The sequence below is a fragment of the Peromyscus maniculatus genome, chromosome 2 (genome assembly GCF_049852395.1).
Source record: "Peromyscus maniculatus bairdii isolate BWxNUB_F1_BW_parent chromosome 2, HU_Pman_BW_mat_3.1, whole genome shotgun sequence".
NCBI lineage: Eukaryota > Metazoa > Chordata > Mammalia > Rodentia > Cricetidae > Peromyscus > Peromyscus maniculatus.
The window spans coordinates 94,809,021-94,834,963 of NC_134853.1; the positions used below are offsets into that span (position 1 = coordinate 94,809,021).

The 25,943-nt window shown below is 37.9% G+C and overlaps 1 long non-coding RNA gene across 1 annotated transcript in view; it reads left to right on the top strand.

The window, feature by feature from the left end:
* LOC121827604 (uncharacterized) overlaps window positions 1–15,081 on the top strand; it is a 162,722-nt gene extending 147,641 nt beyond the window's left edge. The window contains exon 4 of the long non-coding RNA XR_006069915.2: window positions 14,904–15,081. This is a non-coding gene — a long non-coding RNA (uncharacterized LOC121827604). The remainder of the gene's footprint in view (window positions 1–14,903) is intronic.
* Window positions 15,082–25,943: the final 10,862 nt, after the last annotated feature.

The following is a 25,943-nucleotide window of genomic DNA, read 5'->3' on the forward strand; positions in this document are numbered from 1 at the left end:
AACAAACTTAGATCAAGCCTGTTCCTAAATGCTATGGCTTTTGTTTTAGTTTATTGTATTAAAGTGTCTCAGTTACACTGATTAATATGGATAGGAGAATGGACAGCCCAGAAATGTGGAAGGTCTTTTCCTAACAATGAAGAGTATTTGTGTATGTTTGTTTGACTTTAGCTATTCAGCAAGTTTGAGGAAAGCCACAGTATACAAAGAGTTCCAATCCCCTGCTAGTGAGTAATGCCACCAATGTAATAAATCAGATCAGGCTGAATTAATATGTCCAGGTTAAATCTGAGCAGAGCATTCCTGAGTTGTCCCAGGGGAAAAGGAGAAGCTATGAGGGAAATCCATGAGGGGAAGTCTTGGGTTGGACCTTAAATACCCTCCAAGCACGGAGCTGCTGCTTGGTGGGCTTTTTTAGGGACAGGGTTTGGAAAAGGCAGCTCCAGGAGAGATCCCCAACATCCTGATTTTTGGGGGGTATATATAGATTCCAGTTCAAGTCTGGCTACTTGCTGCTGGCAAGGGACAATGTGGGGTAGGGGAATTCAGGAGTCAGTGGGGTCATGCTGAGTGGGAAGTGTAGATGAAGAAACATTCTGTTAGCTGCCATCCTAGAGACCTCAGGAACCTGTTTCTTGAGGAGGCAGAGAAGGCTGGTTGCTAGGAGAAAAAAAACAACAGATTATTAACACCTACCCTATGAACGGGACTAGCTGTGGGAAAAAGAATGAAATGAAGATGTGCCCTGGTTGTAGAGAGGAGGCAAGGGCGAATGAGCCAGATGAAAGGGCAGATATGCTCTTGAGTCTGGAGAGGTGGTGCCAACACTGATGTCCCAGGAGCTTGGGAAAATGACATACCAAATTGAGGGATGATGTGATCCAGGAGTACTGGAGCCATCACATCTGCCATTTCCCTGGAGGTTGAGAGTGCATTCCATCCTGTAAAGATGTCAATAAGAGTTAAGAGATAACAGAGCCATTTTATGAATGGACATGTGGGTGAAATCAACTAGTCAGTACTCGCCTGGTTTGTTTACTTGGTTGCTGCAGGGGCTGGCATATCTGGAGGGCCCACTGAGGGTTAGCCTTGGCACAAGTCTGGCAGGAGGGGTTGACCTGTCTAGGGACTGATCCACCATGCTAGATTCTTTGATACAGTAGCAGAACTAATCCCATGAACATGCAGGTGTCTATAAAACAACCAGAGCATATTTACCTAGGTGTCATAGCAAAAGACTATGGCTTTGAGTTAAAGGAATGAACTTTTTCCTGGGGCCTGGTTCCCTGAAAACTTTATTCAGTGGGGCCTTGAGGCCTGTGAATGAAACACACCTGTCTGTACTTTTAACAGGAAACTTAACTAATGAACTAATGAGCTACCAAGCTGGTTGTAGCCTTGGGGTTGGGGGAGAGCTGCTAAACAGGCAAATCTTTCAGTACCCTAGTCCCCAAACACCATCAAATCTGAGAAGGATAAGTAAATGAGCAGAACTGAGACAGCTTTTCAGCTACCTAGGCAATCCCAGGTTTCTCTGTGGTCACAGAAGTCCGAGAGGCAGGACCTATCTTCAGCTGCAAAGCCCAGAAGATCTGACAGACTTTCCTGCTGGGTAGGAATCTGGGGATAGTGACCCACCCTAACTTGGTGACATGGGGCAATCAATCCCCTAGTGTCCTATTGTCCATTCTGGGCAGGGACTTGGCACTGGTTTAAAGTGCAAAGCAGTATTTTTGCTGCATGGCTGGCTTTGCTACATTTAAAGCAAGCTTCCAAGTGGAAGTTCTTCCATGTTCCTTGGAGGAGGTACAGGATGCTGCTAGGAGCTGGAGTCTCTCTATTTTTATTAAAATGCCATATACTCAGATCCTTGAAGTGCTTGAGGAACAGGGTATAATTGTGTGTTAGGAATATCTGAATTAGACAAATGTTGTTTAACTGAGCTAAATCTGGACATACAGTTTTCCAAATTACTTACAGCTTACCAATGTTGGTAAAAGCAAGAATATTAGAACGAATATTTCAGTCTCTAGTTTTCAGTTGAGGTCCTGAGATATAATCATAAAGGCAAAATAAAGTTAACAGTGTAAACAATTTAGTACTTTTGAAATCAATAAGGAAATATTCTTATGCTATAAAGTCTGGCTGTTCAGCAAGATACATCCCTGTATATGAATACATGGAGGTGCAGGTTTAATACCTCAGTAAACTAGCATAGTTTTAATCCTATCTTTCATAAACCTTGTTTTTATTACAATACAGGAATTGTCATACAGAAAAATATATTGGAGATCTTATGCCTGCTTTGTGGGCCCAGTCCATGTGGTCACCCTCACTAAAGATGGCAGTGAAATCATAGGACCTCTCTTTTTAACCTTAGCCAAAATGGTGACTGCCCACATGTTTTAAGGTATTGGCAGACCACGTTTCATTTTCCAGATCAGTCTTAATCTGGAATTACAAGTTTTAAGTTAACTTTTGTCACACATTTTTAAACATACCCACTCTCTTAGCTGTTTTTCTTTATGCTAAGGTAGAATAGCATAAAATAACTTTCTGACATCATAGTCTGAGTCCAGGCTGCTAGTTATAATAACAGTGGAGACATATGGAACATGCAAACCCAGGCATTCAAAATCAATAAAAACAAAAATAATGCAGCCACATTTCCATCTATACACATGGAATAGGCAGAACGTTTTAACAGAAAGACAAACAAAACTTTTTTTCAGGAAACTGGAGCCCATAAGAGAAGGAGCTGCAGGGTGAAGTCAAAAGCAGAATAGCAGCATGGGCTGTCTGGGATCAGACCAAGCTGGAACAGCAAGTGTAGTGGATTGAGAAACTGGGGCAGTGATTGAGAGAAAGGTCATCTTGGATCAAAGACATGAGAAGCAGGTAAAGGAACAGGGAACAGGGAAAGGGGGCAGAGGTGCAGATAAATAGTGAAAGCAGGAGACTGCCATCAGGCATAGAATCAGGAAGCAGGGAGAAAGGGCAGAGACACAGAAATGCAGACAGATAGTGAGCAAAGGAGGGGACAGGAATGCAATGCTCTGAAACCTGGGTGAGGGAGCTAATGTGAATAAACTTCATAGAGATAGTGGATCTGATTTGACTCAGAAGCACCCATTCACAAGCCGTGCTGTGGCCTGGAGGCTACAAAAATCACATTAGATTTCATAAGCCAGTGGTCAGAAAACAATGTGTGGAATTGTCTTTGAACACATCCTGGATCCATTATAGTCATGTTTGGAAGTGGGTGATGGTCCCAAGAAGACTCAACTCACCTAGGCCATTGCACCAGCTGAAAAGTTTCAATCCCCGATAGTGAATAATGCCTTCAATGAAATAAGTCACATCACAATGAATTAATATGTTCAGGTTTAATCTGAGCAGAGCATTCCTGAGTGGTCCCAAGGGGAAGAGGAGAAGCCATGAGGAACAACCATGAGAAGTCTTGGCTGGACCTTAAATACCCTCTGGGGATAGAGCTGCTGGTTGGCAGGCTTTCTCAGGGGCAGAGTTTTGAGGTGGGCTGCCAAGGGTGGGGTTTGGAGAAGGCACCTCCAGGGAGTTGCTGCTTGGCATGCTGAAGGTGGGGTCTGGAAAGGGCAGCTCTAGGAGAAAAGCCCAACAGTATAAAATTCAGTTTCCTAGGCCTCCTGAATAAATCGTGACTGTAGTATAAATTTCAGTTATATTGGGAATTTCTTATTTCAATAACCAATATTTTCAAAGAATAATCTACTCTATAATGCTATCATGTTGAAATAAGGGCAAAAACCTAATCTTACAGAGTAAATGTCACAAAATGTATCAACTTATAAACATTTCTATAGAATTTAGGAACACATATTTGTAATGTTTGTGATAACATGAACATTCATATTTATATTCTCATATGCTTGAGATATTTATTTCTTTATTTGGGTTTTCCCTACCCTGGAAAGAGTTAAAAATTGCACATTTAAATCTTCCAAGAAACATTTCCTTAGGCAACGCTCATAAACTTAAAAATTAAAGTACAAGGATATATTGTACTCTAGTTTATGTTTGTATCAATGGAGATGAAGAAAGGTCCCAACTTAAAAAGCTAATTAGGGTGTAATCATTACATAATGTGTTCATCATGACTTATCTGTAGATGAATTTCTAAATGGTCTTATTAAATAAAAAACACAGAGCCAAATATAGGGGTGAAAGCCTTAGATCAGGGAAATAGGGAAAGCCACCGGCCAACCTTACCTCATCAACTCTGCAGCTCCCAAATGTGAGTTATTTCCTGTCTACTCATGCCTTTATTGCCTTCCTGTTCTGCCCTCTCACTGGCTATCTTAGCCCAGATACCTCACTTCCTCCTCCTACACAGCTCTGTCACTTTCTGTCTGTCTTTACGGACCTCCAGACTTCTATGGTTGGTATTGGAATTAAAGGTGTGTGTCACCACACTTGGCTCTCTTACCTAGTGTGGCCTTGAACACACAGAGATCCTGTTTGCTAAAGGATTAAGGATGTGTGATGCCTGACTTCTTGTTTACTTAAAATGGCTGGCCTTTACCCCCTAATCTCCAGGCAAACTTTATTAACATACAAATAAAATATCATCACACCTATCAGTTCTAAAGTTTTTAATATTCTTGTGAAGTGTCATGCATAATACTAGGAGACAAAAGACAGGAAAATGAAAATATCGTATAGTACATGACACAAAATATATATACATAAATTCACAGTTGGAGAAATTATTTTAAAATGTCAACATCTATCAATCTTATAACTATATATATGTATATATATATGAATGAAGCTTCTTTTGCAATGAATTTCTACTTATTTATTCATATATATCCTGTAACAAGACAAAGACTAATTTTAATTTTGCTGCTTTGTTCTCAGCATTATTATTTTTTGAGATATTTTATCATATATATCACTCTAGCTTCAAATTTTCTATGTAATCAAAAGTGACCTTGAACTTCAAATTCTCTTTTCTTTACTGTTGCTATAGTTTCCTGCCTTGCCCACAGTCAGGACAAATCTTTGTCACCCGCCAGTCCCACAGCCGCTCAGACCCAACCAAGTAAACACAGAGACTGATATTGCTGACAAACTGTATGGCCATGGCAGGCTTCTTGCTAACTGTTCTTATATCTTAAATTAATCCATTTCTATAAATCTATACCTTGCCACGTGGCTGGTGGCTTACCGGCATCTTCACATGCTGCTGGTCATGGCGGCGTCTGCAGTGTCTCTCCGCCTCAGCCTTCCACTTCCCACAATTCTCCTCTCTCCTTGTCCCACCTACTTCCTGCCTGGCCACTGGCCAATCAGTGTTTTATTTATTGACCAATCAGAGCAATTTGACATACAGACCGTCCCACAGCACTTCCCCTTTCTTTTTTTTTAAAAGGAAGGTTTTAACTTTTACACATCTCCAAAGTCAGCTTGGTATATTTGGGAATTTGGGCGTAGCTTCTCTTACTACTTCCTGCTGGAGGGGGGCGCTGTATCTTATGGGGACACAAAGAAAATTTTAGGATCATGGAGTAGTTCGTGAGACTGTATCGTCTGAGCCAGTTGCCTTGAAACGATTCTGGATGTTGGATCATCTGGGCCATGGTGTCATCGGAGACCTTTCAGGTGGTCTTGGCTGGTCAAACCTGATGTATCTTAATCTGGAACAAATCCATAGCCTCTGGCTTTCTGTGGAAACAAAAGCAGAGCCTCCTTTCCAAAGCAACATATCCTTACATCCAAATTTTGAAGTCAAGGTACCTTTAAAACACACATTTTGGCATAACTCAACAGCTTTTGCAATCAAATGTTTCTCTTCAGTTATGAATATCAAAGAGAACATAATCCAGATTCTCTGTGTGGTAGCCATCTTTATGTGGCTTATGTTTTATATCACCTTGAGCCTATTGCTTTAAACTGCAGCCTTTTAAGCCTGAAACGGCGCTGTGGCTGCTGGCTCCAACCCACTTCAGCTTCCCAACATGGCGGTGGTACGTTTTCTGCCAACTCTGGGAGCCATCGTGGGTCTGTGCTTTTATCCAAGCAGCGTGTAGCCCAGAAACCTCTTTTTTTTTTTTTTTTGTACTAGCAAAGGCTAAATCCACCATGCAGCTTAATGTGCCACTTGCAGAGGCCTCATTCCCGCCATACTGCAGATTAAGCGCACACGCCAGGAACCCGCCAGTAGCTCAAACCGGCAGGCTGCCGCTCATTTGAGAGAGACAATTAGGAAGCTGTTTTTAGTTCCGTTTTAGAATCTTTTCTCAGGTTTTAGGTGGAAACTCTTGCCAACACGTTGGGCGCCATTTGTTGCTATAGTTTCCTGCCTTGCCCACAGTCAGGACAAATCTTTGTCACCCGCCAGTCCCACAGCCGCTCAGACCCAACCAAGTAAACACAGAGACTGATATTGCTGACAAACTGTATGGCCATGGCAGGCTTCTTGCTAACTGTTCTTATATCTTAAATTAATCCATTTCTATAAATCTATACCTTGCCACGTGGCTGGTGGCTTACCGGCATCTTCACATGCTGCTGGTCATGGCGGCGTCTGCAGTGTCTCTCCGCCTCAGCCTTCCACTTCCCACAATTCTCCTCTCTCCTTGTCCCACCTACTTCCTGCCTGGCCACTGGCCAATCAGTGTTTTATTTATTGACCAATCAGAGCAATTTGACATACAGACCGTCCCACAGCACTTTACCACCTGTATAATTGCAGAAGTGTGCTACTATATCTATGCCCAATACTTTTAATTTTCTTATTTTTTGAATTTGCCATTACAAGCATTTATTTCCCAAACTTTAAAAAATTATTTAAATGATTTCTATGTCAGTCCAGTAGTACTAAATAAACTACCCTGAAACACCTAGAGAGATCCTTTGCTAGTAAATTTTGCAAGTGGTAAATGAGGTTGTTTATGGTCTATTACAGGATGCATTAAATTAGAGTAGTTAAATAGAAGTGTAATCAATCATGTCACTCTCTGTTTAAAGTCTCCATGATTCCCACAGTATCTTTGGAAAAAAATCTCTAACCCCTTAGAGTACAATATGACATCTTTTTTTTTTTTTTTAAGCCAATCTAACACTTCAGATCATCTGTCTTGTTCCCAACTACCAGGTATCTGCAACACTGATTTCATGGCCATCTAATGGGTACATGGAACTACTTCAGTGTCTGTGGACAACTACATCATTCTTAAAAGAAACAGAAGTATATGAACACACAGCCTAAGACAGGAAAGAAGAAAGAGTCAATGATATGGAGGCACCATAATCAACAGTGTCACTGGTATGTGCCAAGTGGCCTGCCAGATCTCTCTGCCTCTCTCCCTCCCATACAAGAGAGCCAACCCAGTGTATCACATTAGGCAAGAGCCAGCATTATCTACTAGACAACAAGAATTTTATCTGCTGGTTAAAGATTATTCCTAGGACTGTAATCCCTTATGTGTCTGAAGTCCACACTGCCTTTGGCTGCCTCCCCTTCTCCTGAGTCTTTTTGTTTTTCCCGTTTATCGTCTGCATTAGTCAGCTTGTTTTTCTCACAATGACAAATATGTGACTTAAACTGTTCAAGAGAACAAAGATTTATTTTGCTTCACAATTTCATTTCTGTCTAAGGCCAACTGCTCTGTTTGTCTTGTTTTTGTTTTTGTTTTTAGCTTCTTAGAAGGCAGAAAATCTTGCTATCTTCTCAGAAAGATTTGTCATGAGAATCTCCTCATGGTATGGCAATAGGGAAGCAGGGAGAAACAGATGGGGCAGAGGTGAGATGCACCTTTACAGTCATACCCCAAGTAACCCCTTTCTTCAATGACACCATTCCTGATAATTTGTACAAATTCCCAGTGATGTCACGGTGAGCGGGAAATTATGAATTCACCCTTCAATTAGGCTGCTGATTATGCTAGAGCCCTCTCATTCTAGTCTCTGCTCAACAGTGCAACTAGGAAACAAGCTTGTGATACCTGGCCTTTTTGAGAGAACACTTAATATATAAACCATGACACCGTATACAACTCCTTTAGAAGACTCAACTCCTTTGATTTTCTACCCCCATCAAGCAATTATTATGCAATATAAAGAAGGGAATACACTTTAGTTTCCATTAAAGAAAATAAAATTAAATGACCTCAGATGAATTTTAGTGTATACAAAGAGGCTTTCCTTAGTACAACTCATCCAAACACACTTACCATAACCGTCTCTAATAATAAAAAGGGCCCTTACCAAAAATGTGTGGTCCTAAGACTTCTCTCCTACTATTAGAGCTATAGAATAGGGCACATTTTTATTATCCTTTATTAAAAGATAGGTTTCAAATTGTAGTCATGGCTGGCCTGGGACTCAATGAGAGCTGCCTACCTCTTCCTCTTGAGTGCTGAGATTAAAGGCATATGCCATCATGCCTTCTCATTCATTTTTCACAACTTTATTCTGTATCTATAGGATGTTTAGCAACCATTTTAACTCAATAAGTAGTTATAAATGGATCAAATGGACCAGGTTGTGATACTCTTTTAAACAATAATGAGCATCATTGCAGTATCCATTCAGGGACTTTGGGTGGCAGATGGAGTCTTTGCAGTCTTTTTTAACCAAATGCCTGCTTCCTCTCTCCTCAAAGTTAACATGTTGAAGTCTTAGGTAAGCTGCAAAGTAGATGTGTACTTATTTCTTTACCATCTGTTATTTGTAGGCCATGTTAGAGCAAATCACAAGAATTTTAAGAAGTTATGCATTGGAAGTGCAGTTGTTTTGAATGCCTTCCTTCACAGTTTTACAAGAGTTAACACATCCTTCCTGTCAGCCTACTTTTGCTTTTTCATTCATATCTGGCTTTTGTCCTTATCACCGATCATACCATTAGATACACTGGATACCTTTAGGTATCTGACTTATGGATGCTACCTTTTTATTTTTTTTTTCTTCTCAACCTATTATTTTCCAGAGCTGAGCCTAAGCCTGGCAAAGGATTACTGCATCTTACTCAACATGCTGAGCACATTTCATTTTACTAGATATTCTGAGGGCTATTCTTTACAAGTTACCATTTTTTTTATTTCTAAAATGAAAAAAACAAAATAAAAAATGTAAATGATAATGCTGTCACTAGCCAAATGTAATTCAGTCATGTTCTTTGTGTGTGTGTGTGTGTGTGTGTGTTGTTGTTGTTGTTGTTGTTGTTGTTGTTTTCCTCCATTATCGTGCTGAATTTTTTCCTTTTTTATTATTTTTTTTATTTATTTTACATACCAACCATAGTTTTTCCTTCCTCCTCTCTTCCTGTTTCCTCCCCCAACCCACTCTGCCTCTGTTCAGGAAGGGGCAAGCTTCCCATGGGAGTCAACAATGCATGGCAAACCAAGTTGAGGCCGGACTAAGCTTTTCTCCCTGCATCAAGGCTGGACTAGGCATCCCAGCATGGGGAATAGGTTCCAAAAAACCAGCTCATATACCAGGGACAGATCCTGATTCCACTGCTAGGGGATCCACAAACAGACCAAGCTACACAACTGTTACTTACATACAGAGGCCTAGGTCAGTGGTCCCATGCAGGCTCTCCAGCTATTGGTCCAGAGTCTGTGAGCTCCCAAAGCTCAGGTTAGCTGTCTCTGTGGGTTCTCCCATCATGATCTTGACACACACCACTTGTGTACAATCCCTCCTACCTCTCCTCAACTGGTGTCCTGGACCTCGGCCTAGTGTTTGGCTGTGGATCTCTGTATCTGCTTCCATCAGTTACTGGATGAAGGCTGTCTGATGACAATTAGGGTATTCACCAATCTGTCACTTAATAAAATTTGTAACATTCCTCAAGGTTCTTTACAGACTACTATTCCTTCCCTACAATATAGCACCCATTCTCTCTGAGAGTACAGAAGAAAATATAGCTAAAGATTTAATTTGAAGAGACAGTAAATTATAAGCTTTCTTAGCTCTCAGTCTGACTCCATGCTGGTTGCTCATTCATGCTCTCTTAGGCATAGAAGAACAATGGATAGGATCACTATCACTGCATCATACATGGGTCATGGATGAATTCTTATGATTTATAGGAGATAATTGGAATCATCAGATAACTCAAGATTCTTTGAGAAAACTGAACACTAATGAGTTCCTTAAGATATTAAACATTCTTTTGTCATAAACAAATTGTTAGTAAAGACAACATATATTTTAGAGCAGGGGTCAGTAAAGGGCCAGGCAGTAAATATTCCAGGTATGGTGGGCCATGTGGTCTGTTGCAATTGTCCAGTCCTTCTGTTGTAGAGGAAAACCTCCCTCTACAATGTTAATAAATAAGAGGGATGTGATCAAATAAAACCTTGATAAGGTAAAAAGGGAGATTTTGAATCTACTTTTAAAAAGGAACTACTTGTTTTAAGTAGAATAAGTAATGAAAATATTTATCTGAATTTGTCAAATGATAATGGACTAGACATTGTTAGTATATATAATGGAGTTTTTTGTCTGAATCTGTCAAATGTTAGTGGACTAGACATTGTTAATGTAATTCTTGACTGTATATATTATATATACTTATTGGATATAGTTTCTCTTGTATTAGTTATAAGCATTTTTAAATTTTAGACAAAAAGGGAAATGTGGTGATATTGTGTTCCCCAAAATATTGTGCACCCTAATAAACTTATCTGGGGTCAGAGAACAGAACAGCCACAATATTAAACATAGAGGTTAGGCAGTGGTAGCACACACCTTTAATCCGATCATGTTAGGCAGAGTCTCTGTGTGTTCCAGGACACAGCCAAGCAGCGACCTGAACCTTCAATCTCAGTACCAACCATAGAGACCTGGAGGTCTGTATAGACAGGCAGTGATGAGGAAGTCATGTGGTTGGGTTTAGAACCAATGAGAAGGCAGAACAGAAAGGCAATAAAAAGACAGGACACAGGAAGAAGGTCTCTCTCTCAGGGGAAGGACGGCAGCAGGTGGTAAGATGAGGTGGTCTTAGCTCTTGGCTACTGCTCTTATCTCTGGGCTTTTAACTCTTATTTTGGTTCTGTTTCTTATTTAATAAGACCATTTAGAATTTCATCTACAAAACCTGTTTCTGGATATCACTGGGCCCAAAGGGTACTATTTTTCTGTCCCTGACCTAGACAGATAGGAATTCTCCAGAAAGAAATCTCAACATTTTAAAACAATACAATAATTTTCAGCAATTAAATTCTTATTCAACTGGGTGATGTCAGAATAAAAATTTCTGTTGTCATAGGCACTGTGTAAAATTAGCCTGACCCCTGTTATATACAGGGAGGTCATCAAAAGGAGCATTGTGGATGCTTCAATCTTTTTTGTGTTATATTGACTGAGCTTCAGGTTTTCTTTTCTTTTCATTTCCTTCTTCTCCACCCCTTTTTACAGCCATACCCAGAAAGTCACATAGAAGCTTTTGCTAAGTAAGGAACTAATTATATCCAAATATTCAGAATCTGTATATTTTCAAGAAAAGTGACAAGGAAAAAGACCCATTGGATTCCCTAATCTGATAAACAAAGCCAAAGTACCTGTGTCAGTTTCCCTTGTGATACTGCTAAAAGGCTGCTTCTCCAAATTGATATCTGCTTAAAGAAGAAGGAAATGATTCTCAAGGGGAAAATATGGTAAGCGGGTAATGCATAGGCACACCTCCTTCTTCTCTTGTCTAAATCATTTCATGCTAAAGCTGTACTTGTGTAGATGAGAAGTAAATCTACACTTAGGCTCAAGAGTTAGACTGCAGAGAAAGCAAGATAGCAGTTATTATGCAACCTTTCACAGAAAGCTAAATCCAAGGTTCAGTTTCATTTGACAAGAAGCAAATTAAATTATGATTCTGAGGACTGTGACTGAATGAAAAAAAATTACTGCTAAGGATGGTGGGCAAATGCTAAGAGAGTGTTTGAAGACTCAACAGGACTAGAACCTGGCATGCAGGTGGACCCCAGCTGTGAATGTGGGCTGCTCTGTACCAGGAGTTTGTCATAATTCACTGGGGTCTGTCCTATTGTCTCTTCCAGATCCTGTCAAGGAAGAATTGATTCGTTACTTCAACACACACTTGTAGATGTAACCAATCGTATTATTAAAATAAGAAACACAGAGCCAAGGTAAAAGAGAAAAGCCGAGAGGTCAGAGCTCAGAGATAAAATCTTACCTCTTGCAGTGCTCCTAGCTTCCCCGAGAGAGGGAGGTACTTCCTGTGTCCCTGTTTAAATAATCTTTCTGTTCTGCCTTCTCATTGGTTGTAAACCCAACCACATGACTGCCTCATCACTGCCTGTAAGTACCGCCCTCCAGGTCTTAAAGGCGTATGTCTCCAATACTGGCTGTATCCCTGAACACACAGAAATCTACCTAGCTCTTCTAACCACCACGCTCTCACTATGGCTCTAATAGCTCTGACCCCAGGGCAACTTTATTTATTAACATAAAATTAAAATAACATTTCAGTACAAATAAAATATCACCACACACACTGATAACTGGTTTTTTGTTTGTTTGTTTTTTGTTTTGAGGGAAATAATGTCTCTAATGGTATTTGGGAAATTGAATCTCTTATTTGTAATGACAAGCTAGGCAGGTTATCCTCCTTTCTGCAGGTTCATTTCTGCAGGTTCTTTTCTAGTATCATGGGATCTATAGTTACTTTATCTGCATGATGTTTCTAAATTCATAAATTTAAAACTTTATAATAAATGTTATAAAGAGAATCACATGTAATAGAATAGACCTACCAAGACCTTTAACATGTTATTTGCCACATTCTCCATATTTTTTCTGTCTCTGTTCTTGGACCTCCTTGCTATTAATTCTCCCTTTATCTCAATAAACAGACATCAGGGAAAAAGAAAATAAAGTATAAGTGAAGATCCTTTGCATTTCTATAATTCCAGATAGCTTTGAAGAAAGGTTGCTAGTAAGGGAAGTTTGCTAAGAAATCCAGCAAATAGAAAATGCTAAACCATACCCAACTTATCAAATTCCATGAGAACTTACTTCACAGTCTCAGCATTGAGTATAGTGTACCTGGGGTAGACAGTAAGTATTGTTTTCTGTCTGTATGATTACCTTTCCTATCAATGTGCTATCTTGTATAATATTAGAGGGACCAGCCTTAATATTATACATCCCAGGGGCTCAGGAGAGAGAACTACTAACGGCGAGGACTATTATCAGGAAATATAATCTCAGCACACCGAGTTCTATAGTCCACTTGCTTTAATTCCTCTGGCATAACATCCTTTATACACAGCTTCAGTTCTGTTCTCATGTCTAGCTCCTTTCTTGTCTGATTTCTCTCTATATTTATCTCTATATTTATCTACTGTCCCCTCTAGGTTCTATCTTAATTCCTTCATCTAGTTCTGCCCCTTCTAGGTTCTCATCCATCTTGTTCCTTCCCATATCATCTCCTCTCCCGTCTCCTTCTCCCTCATCTGGCTCTTCCTCATCTTCCATCTCGTTCCTCTAGTACTCTCCTGTAGCCCTTCAATCTACTTCTTCCCCATCTCAGTTTGTTCCTCTCAAGTTCTTACCCATCTCGTTCTTCCATTCTCTTCTCTCTCCCTCCGTCTCCTCCTTTACAGTTATATATCTCCCCAAAATCACAATCCTCCCCTCCACCCAGGACACTCAGCCTGAACTTCCTCAGGCAGTGATTATCTGCTATGAGGATCAAATGGAGGGTTGATAAGAATTACAAAGAGGGGCACTAGTTGTTAATTACCCTTTGTGACCCAAAGGGGAAGTGACTAATGAATTAACTAAAGGCTAAATATGGGTAATATCTAAGAAGAGGGATCTTACGTGCACAACTATAATCTTAAATGTGTTTGGTAAAGGATGTTAAAAATCTATAAGTTGCTAGGTCAATGGGAGAAAATAAAACTGTCTTCTTTTTTCCTGTGGCTCCTATCTGTCCAAGCTGTCTGCCGTTTTTCTGCAGGGTGGGGGAAAGTGTGCTCAGTCTCTAGGCAACCTGTGTACAGCTAGATGCCCCTGATGATAGTTAAAGGGAGATCTGGAACTGGAGGTAAGATTTGGGAAAGGAGGAAGTTAAGCTTAATTAGCACATCCACCAGGCCTTCTCAAACAGGTAGCCTGGATGCTTAAGTCTGTTCTTAGAGAGTACAGAGGTATCTCTGATAAGGTACTTTCCTCCATCCGGTGATGGACCTGGCCGGATGCTACCAATAATGATAATTACAGGGAGGCTTGAACTGGGAGTTCTGGCTGAGCATAGCTGTTAGCACAGAAGGTTATCTAAATATTCCTAGAAGTGGTTAGGTAAGTAGTTAGAGGTCTATAAAGTTAGTAAGGCTGTAAGAAAGGAGGGGTCTGAGCTAAATTGTGTAAAGCTATTACTTAATGTCTACCTGACCTAGGCGGTGTCCCCTTGTGGAATTTACCTTAAGTCAGGAGACTCGCCTGTGGGTTGTTATCACTGTTAATCCTCGGAAATTGGGTGACCACCTGGGTGATGTCTCCTTTAGTCCTTGAAAGTGGCTAGGGGAGATATCTGATTCCAGAGAAAGCCTTTCCTAAGGCAGTTCTCCAAATACCTGGAATGTGTATGTCTAGAGAGTGATCAGTCCACATTGTTAGCCCTTCTTAGGGAAAAATCAATTGGGAAAACTATGAAGGCACACATGATTTTCATAACAGAATACAGCTGATATATAACAAGCCAAGTAACACCAAAAACTCCTTGGGATTTGGCTTCCTCTGGAGGAATTCCCTGATTCCTCCAGGTAGTGACTTTGCCATAACCAGCTGAGTTCTTATGATATATTCCTGCGGCCCGCAGCAGTGCTATATAAATAAACTGCCACCCACTACTTCATGTCAACTGACATTCTGTTCTTATTCATTCACAGGGATCTTGGAAGAATCGCAACGCTCACCAAGTCACATAATGATTTACATGTTAGCATTTGTGTAATTTACATGTCAGCATGTTTGTCCCTTATACTGATTACCCACCAGGGCCTAAACACATGTCCAAGCCATTAGCAAATAGAGTTAAAGATTACTTGATGAGAACTAACACTAACAATAAAAGTCTCTACCACCTCCTCTCCATGTTTAATTTTTCAGTCATAAAAATGTGTGTATATTTCCACATCTGGTTTGGCATGTTTACTGATATCATTCTTGTTCAGTTCACATATGGGTGGTCATGTTGGTGAAACAACCAAGTAAATCTTGGAGCAGGAAAATGGTCCTCCTCAGGGAAAAGCACATCAATTGGTTGCCATTTGCCAAACAATCAGCCATGAAAATATATATACAAGTAATATATGGACCGAACAAGTTTTACTTAAGAATATATATGTATATACATATATGCAAGCAATAACAATTAGTGAAAAAAGGGATCATGAATTTGAAAGATATCAGGCATGTTATATTGGAAGGCTAAAAAGGAGAATATGGAAGGGTGAATGTTGCAATTAAATTATGATCACAAGCAATAAGAATCACAAAGCCATGTATTCCCCCAAAATAGTTCCACAGTATAGCTGCTATAAGATACTTCTTTACAATATGAAAAGATTCAAATTAATAACTAAATTGCAAATATTCCTCTTGAATTCCCAAAATTTTCTCCTCTATCAGTACACCAAAATCTTTATAATCCTATGCTAATGCTAGAGTTCAAATTAGAGATCAAGTATGCAACAATCCATAAACTCAAGAACGTTTATGGTCCATAACGATTGCAAGCTAGACACTTGCCATATGTCTGAAATGATAGATTATGTAAATAAATTTTGATATGTTCGTGCAGTAGAACACCTAAGGGTCACAAAAATAAAATTACTGTATGAAAATATATGAATACAGACTAGTAACACTGGTCAGTAGTAGAATACTTATTCAGCATGCATGGCTCTTTGGATTTAGTCCCCAACACCACTACAAAAAGATATATGAATATATCATCCACTAAAACTGAAAGAAATCAGTAGCAATAACAAACTATTGAAAAATAATTGAGAAATGAAGCTAGGATAAGTAGACATACACATAATAATAAATATGGACTCCCAACTCCTACCATAGGCAAAAATCAAAGTAGAAGTGTAAATATTTAAGGACTTGGATTTTTTTTTATTTAGAACAAAAATCTCATCTCAATTCTCTCTCTCTCTCTCTCTCTCTCTCTCTCTCTCTCTCTCTCTCTCTCTCTCTCTGACAGACACACACATACAAACACCCATGCACACATACATACACACATTACATACACCAAAAAGTATCAAAATTGAATTGTTTTGTATTTCAAAACTAAACCATAAAGAACCTGAAAAGATGGCATATAGAAAGAAAATCAAATATCTAATAAAGTACATTTATCTAGATTGTGCAACAAATTCATATCATTCCAAAAATAAAGGTTCAACTCAAGAATAATATAAGTAAATAGGGACTGAAGGATGAAGACAGACCTGGACAGAACAATACTCAACTTCATATGGAAAAACAAAAAACCCAGGATAGCTAAAACAATGCTATGTGAAAATATATGAATGCAGACTAGTGACACTGGTGACAATAAAGCAACTTCTGGGGGCATCACTGTCAAGGACTTCAAGCTCTACTATAGAACTATAGTGATAAAAACAGCTTGGTATTTGCATAAAAACTGACATGTGGACCAATGGAATCCAATTGAAGACTCTGGCATTAATCCACATACCTCTGAACACCTGATTTTTGACAAAGAAGCCAAAACTCTACAATGGAAAAAAAAAGAATTTTTAACAAATGGTGCTAACATAACTGGATGTCAACATGTAGAAGATTGCAAATAGATCCATATCTATTGCCATGCACAAAACTCAAGTCCAAGTGGATCAAAGACCTCAACATCAATCCAGTTACACTGGACCTGATATAAGGGAAAGTAGGTAATAGCCTTGAACACATTGGCATAGGAGATTCCTAAATATAACACCAATAGCACAGACACTCAGAGCAACATTCAATAAATGGGACCTCCTGAAACTGAAAATCTTCTGTAAGGCAAAGGACACGTAAATAAAACAAAAGGACAGCCTATAGAAGGTGAAAAGATCTTCATCAACCCTATATCTGACAGAGGACTGATCCCCAAAATAAACAAAGAATTCAAGAAGCTACACATCAAAATGCCAAACAATCCAATTAAAAAAATGAGCTACAGAGCTAAACAGAGAACTCTCAACAGAAGAATCTCAAATGGCTGAAAGACATTTAAGGAATTGCTCAACATCCTTACTCATTAGGGAAATGAAAATCAAAATGACTCTGAGATACAATCTTATACCTGTCAGAATGGCTAAGATAAAAAATACTGATAACAGCTTATGTTGGGAAGATTGTGGAACAAGGGTAACACTCCTCCAATTTTGGTGGGAGGCCACTTTGGAAATCAGTATTGTGGTTTCTCAGAAAGTTGGGAATCAGTCTACCTCAAGACCCAGCTATACCACTCTTAGGCACATAACCAAGGAATGCTCAATCATATCATAAGGACACATGTTCAACTATATTTATGGCAGCATTATTCATAAGAGCCAGAACCTGGAAACAGCCTAGATGCCCCTCAACTGAGGAATGGATAAAGAAAAATGTGGTACATATACACAATGGAGTACTACTCAGCAGTAAAAAAAAAAAAAAATGAAAAATGACATCATAAAAATTTCAGGCAAGTGCATTGAACTATAAAATATCATCCCAAGTGAAGAAACCCAGACTCAGAAAGACAAACATGGTATGTACTCACTCATAAGTGGTGTAAAGCAAAGGATGTAAAGCAAAGGATAACCAGACTACAACTCACAGCTCCAGAGAGGCTAGCTAACGAGGAGGACCCTAACTGGGAACCATTGCATTGCCCTGGGAAGGGGAAATAGATGAGATCTCTATGAGTAAACTTGGGGTGAGGAGCGGGGGGGGGGGGCGAATACAGAGTAGAGGATAGGGGATGAGAACATAAGGGAACAGAATGGTCAAGATGAAACAAGGACAGAGTGGGAGAGCAATGAAATAAATACCATGATAGAGGGAGACATTATGGGGATAGGGAGAAACCTGTTGCTATGGAAGTTCACAGGAATCCATAAGGATGACGCCAGCTTTGACTACTAGCAATAGTGGAGAGGATGCTTGAACTGGCTTACCCCAGTAATCAGATTGGTGAACATCCTAACTGTCATCATAAAGCCTTCATCCAATAACTGATGGAAACAAATGCAGAGATCCACAGCCAAGCATCAGACCAAGCTCCAGGAGTCCAGCTGAAAAGAGAGAAGAAAGATTCTATGGGCAAGGGTCATCAAGATCATGATGGGGAAACCTACACAGACAACCAAATCAAACTAGTGAGAACTCATGAACTTTATACCAATATCTTTGGAGCCTTCATGGGATTGGACTAGGCCCTCTGCATAAATGAATGCTGAATAGCTTGATCTGCTTAAGAGGCCCCCTGGCAGTAGGATCATAATCCATCCTTGGTGCATGAGCTGGCTTTTTGGAGCCCAACACCTTGCAAGCCTTGACGTTTTCCCCCCCCCTTTTTTTTTGTTACAGTGGCTGAGAATTTGTCAATATTTTTAAACTTTTTAATGAAACAACTTCACTTAAGACAATTCATTATAATCAAGCCCCGAAGTAGAAAATTTGGAATGGAATATTTTATGGTCAGGATGATGGAAATAATCTGCCAGCTGTTGGCGTGGCAGATTAATATTGTAAATACGGGTGTATGACCAAAATTAGTCTATATATTTAGAACAATGACTATTAAAATTTTTAGGTGACATTTCATAGGAACTAAAATGAATTCAAGAAGCCATAGGAAACCACAATGACCATGAATAGCTAAAAAAATAAAAATAAAATAAAAATTAAAAAAAACAAGGATCAAGAACAAAGCTGGTAGTATCACAATACGCAAACTCAAATTACACTACACAGCTATAGTTATAAAGACAAGCTGGTACTGACATTAAAAACAGTCATATAGATCACTGGAACATGGGATAGGACCAGGGAATTTACCCACAAGCTATTTCCACATACTATTTGACAAAGGAAGAAAATAACATACCCTTGAAAATAATAGCTTATTCAACAAATTTTGCTGGTAAAATTGAATATCCATCTGCAGAATAATGAAACTTTATTTACATTGTTCACCTTGTATAAAAATCAATTTGAAATGGATCATATGCCTCAATTTAAAATATGAAATGCTGAAATTTCTTGATGAAAACATAAGTAATACTCTTCAATACATTGCAGAAGACAAGAAACTTGTGAAAAGAAATTCAGTAAGGGATAACCATAAAAAATTTTCAGCATAGAAAAGGGAACTATCAGCAGAGCACACTGGTAGTTCAAAGAACTGCAGAAAATCTATACCAGCTATACTTAAGACAAAGGGATAATGTTCAGAATTGATGAACAATTAAAGAAATTAAATACCAAAGGAATGAAATTGCCATTCAACAGTGAGCTAATGAATTGAATAGACTGTTTTGAAGAAAAGAAAGTCAAACTGAGCCAGGCAGTGGTGGCAGATGCCTTTAATCCCAGCACTCAGGAGGTAGAGACAGGTGGATCTTAGCGAGTTTCAAGACCAGCCTGGTCTAGAGTGAGATCCAGGACAGGCACCAAAAACTACATAGAGAAACCCTGTCTTGAAAGACCAAAAAAAAAAAAAAAGAAAAGAAAGAAAAATAAAAACAGCTAATAGCTATTTTTAAAAGTGTTCAACTTGCCTAGTCATTGGGGAAATGTATATTTAAACTATTTTGATTTAAGATCTTATGTGTTATGAAATGACAATATATAACTAATTGTCTTCATTTCTAACTCTGTCATGGATTTTTCAATTTGTGTAATGGGTAACTGACATATATTCAATACGGAAAAGTAAAATCCAATGTGAAGCCCCATAGCTTCAAAATGTCAATTATAATTGCATAGGAATTTATTGAGATTTTATAGATTTTGAGTCTGGTTATTTTCTGTATATTTTCTATTTACAAGTTTTTCTAATGAAGCTTATAAAATTATTTATAATTGTGGAGGTTTGAAAAAGGAAGCCCCAGGAGGCTCATAGATTTGAAGGCATGGTCACCAAGGTTTGATACTATTAGGAGATATGGCCTTGTTGGAGAAAGTGTGTCATTGAGGGTGGGCTTTGGGGATTCAAATGCTCAAATCAGGCCCAGTGCCTCTCTTTTCCTGCTGCCTGCCAAAGCAGATGTAAAACTCTCAGCTACTTTTCCAGCATCATGTCGGCTTGTATGCTGCCATGCTTGCTGCCATGACAATAACATACTAAACCTTTGAACTATAAACCAACCCCAATTAAATGCTTTCCTTTATTGTTAGAGTTGCTGTGGTCATTGCGTCTCATCAAAGCAATAGGACACTAACTAAGACAACAATAAATAAACAAGTTAAGAGAAAAGTGAAACCACAAAATTGGTAAGATAATAAATAACTTAGAATACATTGTATTCAGTGAGGTCATCCAAAATCAAAGTGGAAAAAACCAAAATCATGTTCTTAATTTGCATATACTAGCCTATAGTGTACAGATGTATATATGCAAACAAATGTACATGTGGGCATAGTGTAACAGTTAGAAAGGAGAATAAAAAAGAATAATAATAGATGATAAAGCAGGAAAAAGGCAAGCTTGAAGTTTTTGAATAAGATATAAACAAAATTGTTTTTATCATTTTATTTTCTTTTTCCTGATAGCAGATAAGGATATAAAAGTATGATCTGTTGTGAAAGTGTAAGATTCAAAGCTAGACTCCATGGCTTCAGAATAACTATTTTTAATTCTATAGAAATTTGTTAAGATATATAGAATTTGAACCTAAGCAAATATTTCTTTTATGGTTATGTTGATCTAATTGTGTGAAATTTTCATTTGTGATTTTATTATTTAAAAAAAGTGATTCTTAAAAAAAAAAGTGATTCTTGTATGTTAAAAATAAGATAGTTTAATTTCACAGTGTATAAATTGGATTTCTGTAAAACTATTTTAAGATGCTAAAACCTAATCCAGGGTGATATAAGTAAAAAAAAAATAGTTATACTCTGGGCATGGCTGTGAGGATATAGGCTGTAATCTAGGAAGGATTCTAGGGTGACAATAAGGTTCTGTTTCTTAGTTTCAGTCATTTCAAAACCACAAATTCTTATTTTAAGAATTCATCCATTCTGTGTTTATCAGATTTGTTGTTTGTAGGAGTATATGTTTTAATATATTACATTTTAATTATACTTTTTTGTATGTATGTGTATTTTGTCTTCATGTATGTTTCTTCATCATGCATGTTTCCAGTTCATGCAGAGGCCAGAAGAGAATGCTAGAACACTGGAACTGGAGCCACAAATGCCTTTGAGCCATCTGTGGGTGATGGGAATTGCACCTTGGTCCTCTGCAATAGCATCCAGTGTTTCCAATTACTGAACCATTCCTTCAGCCTCAATATAATACATTTTTATTCAGACACACACACACAAAAACTAATCAGCTGTAGGAGGTGAATATATGCTCCCTAAAATGGTCCCCATTCCAACTGCAAGACCTATGAATATACATGTGTATGAAAAAGGGAAATTAAGCTTATTCCATAAAATTAATATCATTAATGAGATAATGTTGAATAAAATGTCAATCCTAGATTGTTTGTACAACTCCATGTGATCATAAAATCCATAAAAATAGGCAGAGAAGGTCTCCTGTGTATGACTTCATAGAAGGACTTCATATCACAGTTTTTGAAAACAGAATCAAAGCCACAAGTCCAGGAATGTGCTGGACTTCAGAGGTGGGAACCAAAAGGCAACAACTAACAGCCTACCCAAAGAGAACAGAAAGGACCAATGTCAGATGCTTGAGATGTTGAGTCTTCAGAGAAAAAGCTCATTAGTCTTCTAATTTGTGACTTGTTGTGGTAGTCACAGAAAATTGACATACCGAGAGACCTCAGTCTCTGAATTTGTACTTAGGAAGGTGCAGATTTGTGTAGAAATAAAATGACAGACTTAAATCAATATGGAAGAATTTAGATTTTATTCATGAACTAGGCATAGAAGCCTATTTAATGGGCAATGGGCTAGGTCCAGATATGATATCAGCTATATAATCAATTCCTCAATATGGTAGGTACAACATTAAGCTCATTGTCAGTGCTGTCATTCTGAAGCATAATAAAAAGAACTGCCTCATTCCATGCTGGCACAAAGAACAACCCCAAACTAGAAGTTTGTATCAGGGTCAAACTCCAAAACCAAAATGAGGCAGAACAGTCTAAATTCTCCTTTAAGAAGCATGCCAGAAAGTGCTTTGTAGCTGGTTGTGTACTTTCTAATTTCCTGTCTTCACATTCAGTTTGAAAAGGGAACTGGAAAGGTTAACTGTGAAAAGTTAACCTTCAAACAACATGCATTACCCATTGCAATTTTCAGATTTCAAATTAAGTATATAATTAGTTTTTTTCTAAAGGAAATCCATGCCTCTGGTGATGAAAAATTAGGAAGTCAATAGGTGGTTGCCTCAATGGAGACACACGGGAGTTTTGAAAGGTCGTCAGTCAGGGCTGCCAGTTAAAATGTGTGTGATAACAACCAGAGCAGCATCTGTGGGACTCAAAGCACTGAGCAGATGTCCCACTTCTGAGGTGGCTGCTCAGAAGTTTCAGAAAGAGAAATGAGAAGATATAGCTACCTTTTGAAACTCTGGTAACAATGAAAAGGCAATGAAACTATCTTTAGGTTTTTTTTTTTTTAAAGAAAGAATCTTTTCTATATATATATTAAAGCATTGATCGTAAGAGAAATTATGATTATTTTTCACTTAATCACTGTAAATTATGCATGTGTTCCATTATCTACTACTTTGTATGTCAACAAGCATGTTCTGATATTGCTGTGTGGCTGTTCTTCATGTGTTGGAAGATATATAGCACTTTTAATTGTTGGTTGTCTTAAATTTTCTGGCTGACTTGTACAACCTAGCACCATTTTAGAGCTGCTGTAAAATGAACACAGCCTTTTGAATCAGCCTTTACTTGTAAATTTCAATTGTACTTTTTTGTTTGTAAATGCTTGTAAAGAAATAGTTGAATTCATGTACTTATACTTAGGCAGTTCGTTGTGCTCTGTGTGTTATGTACAGTTTGCTGCCTCATAAATAAGTCATTGTTGTCCCAATTTACTTAAGTTTATGAAAAACAGAAAACTAGAAATTTCTTTGTTCTGAATCACAATAGTTGATTTAAGATAAATACACCATTTAATTGAAATCACTGGGTCCCCAATCCAAAAACCTAGTATTGTGTGTTGCTAACAATTAGTAGTTTAGAATTGTATTGTAGTTTAGAATCTACAATGTTAACCTAGTTTGAGATCACAGATGTTCTTTCATGATATTTTAAACCTAGTTTCTTTAAAGTTAAACATCTGTGATATTCCTTTCAAAATGTCTTCCAAGAAGGTCTCCTTTTTAGAGCTGACTGAGACTTAAAGGCTGAGACTTCAGAAGGAGCTAGACCTCAACTCTGTTCTTGATTCACTCTTCTTTTCGGGAAGAGCCCCTATGTCACTGTTTATAAAAGAAGATTATTTATTCCTCTAGACCTACTGTGAGAATTAAATGATTTACTGGAATGATGTGCACCGTACCTCAAGACTTTTTTGATTCACAGCTGTGAATAAGACTCTACATATGATTTCTGGCTCACTTAAGAACATTGTCTGTACTGTTTAGATACAAAGGACTCTGTCTCCTAAGTTTCCTTCCCCTTCTGCTTCATGTACTGGTAAATGGGCTTTTGCTAGAGCCGAGCACCTAGTTTCTGAAGGTTATCCTTGCTAGCTACCAAATATGGCCATTTGTTCACTATTTGGAACATATTTTAAGATTATATTTCCCATAAGTTGTCAGTAGAATATATTCCTGTAACCATTGAACTGATGAATTTTCAATAAGAATAATAACTATCACTTCTAAGGTAGTCTTTAACTGCTAGTGTAACACACTGCAAGGAATTTTTCCTTTGTTGGCTAGAAATCCTTAGGTGTTGGTTACTCAGGCAGCATGGAGGTCTACAGTGATCACATAGAGGAATGAAAAGGAAAAACATTGTTTGCACTATTGTAATTTTGAGGGTCGTTTGTTGTTACATCATATGTAAGCCCAATCTGACTGATACACATTTCTGTGGTCCTTGACCAGTGACTAGCATTATCACTTTCCTCTTAAGCTACTAATACAATTGTTCTGCATAAAAAAATCACTATTAAGGATGATACAGACTCTTTAGTATGATTTATAATATAACAATTTTTAGTCTTTATAAGCACAAGTTCTCTCACAGTTAGAGAACTTCTAATAGGTGAAAGAGCAAAAATTCATTTCTTCATTATCTAAGCCGTGATAAAGTCTCCAGTAATCATGATAAGAAAAAATATCTTATATGAGCCACCTTCAATTTTACATCAATAAATCAAGTCAGGCAAAAAGTGATCAGCTATATGATAAATTCCCAATCATTTTAGAAAATATGTATTACTTACAATTTATAAACAAAAGAAAAACTATGACCAAATTTGCTAGAGTCATCAATAAAAACTAAACAATACATTTTATTCAAAACCTCAATTCCATGGATAAAAAAAAAAGTTTTATCTCTCTTACTTTTTGGTTAAGGGACACCTGAGAGCCTTTAAAATCAATGCACTTTATAACAATAATGTGGTTGTTAATGACAGAGTTTCTTATTAATAACAATGATTCTTTTTCCTGTTGCATCCAAGGTTTTATAAGCAAATAGACATATCCATAAATCCACTAAAAATGCTTTGAGATGGTGATGCTGATAGTTTTGTACATATATAAAGAGCTAAGAGGAAGAAAATAAGACAGAATAAAGAGAAAAAAATTTCTTTCAAGAAAAAATAAAACACACATAAGGAGGGAAAAGGATAAAAAGAATAATGGTTTGGGAAAATCAAGCATAAAGTAAATCTCATGCCAAAATTATTGAATAAGGTGAGCAGTAAATGGAGGAAGTTAGGCACAGTATTTAGAAGTAGGCTATGAAAAAATGCTATAGACAGCTGGGCCAATAGTCCTTTACTAGGGCCAATGGGTGCATTGAAATTTCATATCTCCCAGTAGCTCCAGAGATAGTTGAAGAACCAAACTGGGGACCAAATCTGACTCTAGGTAAATAACACAAGCATGCAGAGTTCAACAACTCACAGGGAAAGTAGCAGACCCAGTTAGGCGACATTACCTGACACATATCAATATCTGACTCTCAGAGGAAGATCTGAGATAGAACACCAAACCATAAGTACCAATCCCACAAAAGGAAAGAACATGCCAACTCTACTAGGACTTATTCCTACACTGAACTCTGCAAACACAACTACTGAATGAGGGGGTCTAGAATTTTAAAATGACAAATATAAAAGAAAGAAAAAGTCAACCAATAAACTTACTACAAATACTCAAGTCCCAGTGCAGAAATATAAACAGAAAAAACAAAGTTGTGTCTCCCTCACTTATCTCTAATACTGTAATAAAGATTCCTAGTGAAATTTTCTTGAAAGAACTACCAGACACATAATACAAAAGAAGGATTATGAGGATGTAGAAAAAAGAATACATGGATATATTCCAAGAGGACAAAAACATAATATAATTAAATGAAGAAGTCAATACAAGAAATAAGAATAGAGATAGAATTTGTGAAGAAACCCCAAACTGAAATGATGTTGGAAGTTAAAATCTCAATTGAATAGACCATAGAGAAGAGAGAATCCAAATGAAAGAAAAGCTTAGCATAGCTTTCAGATCTCATAAAAGATATTTCTTTGTGCATTGA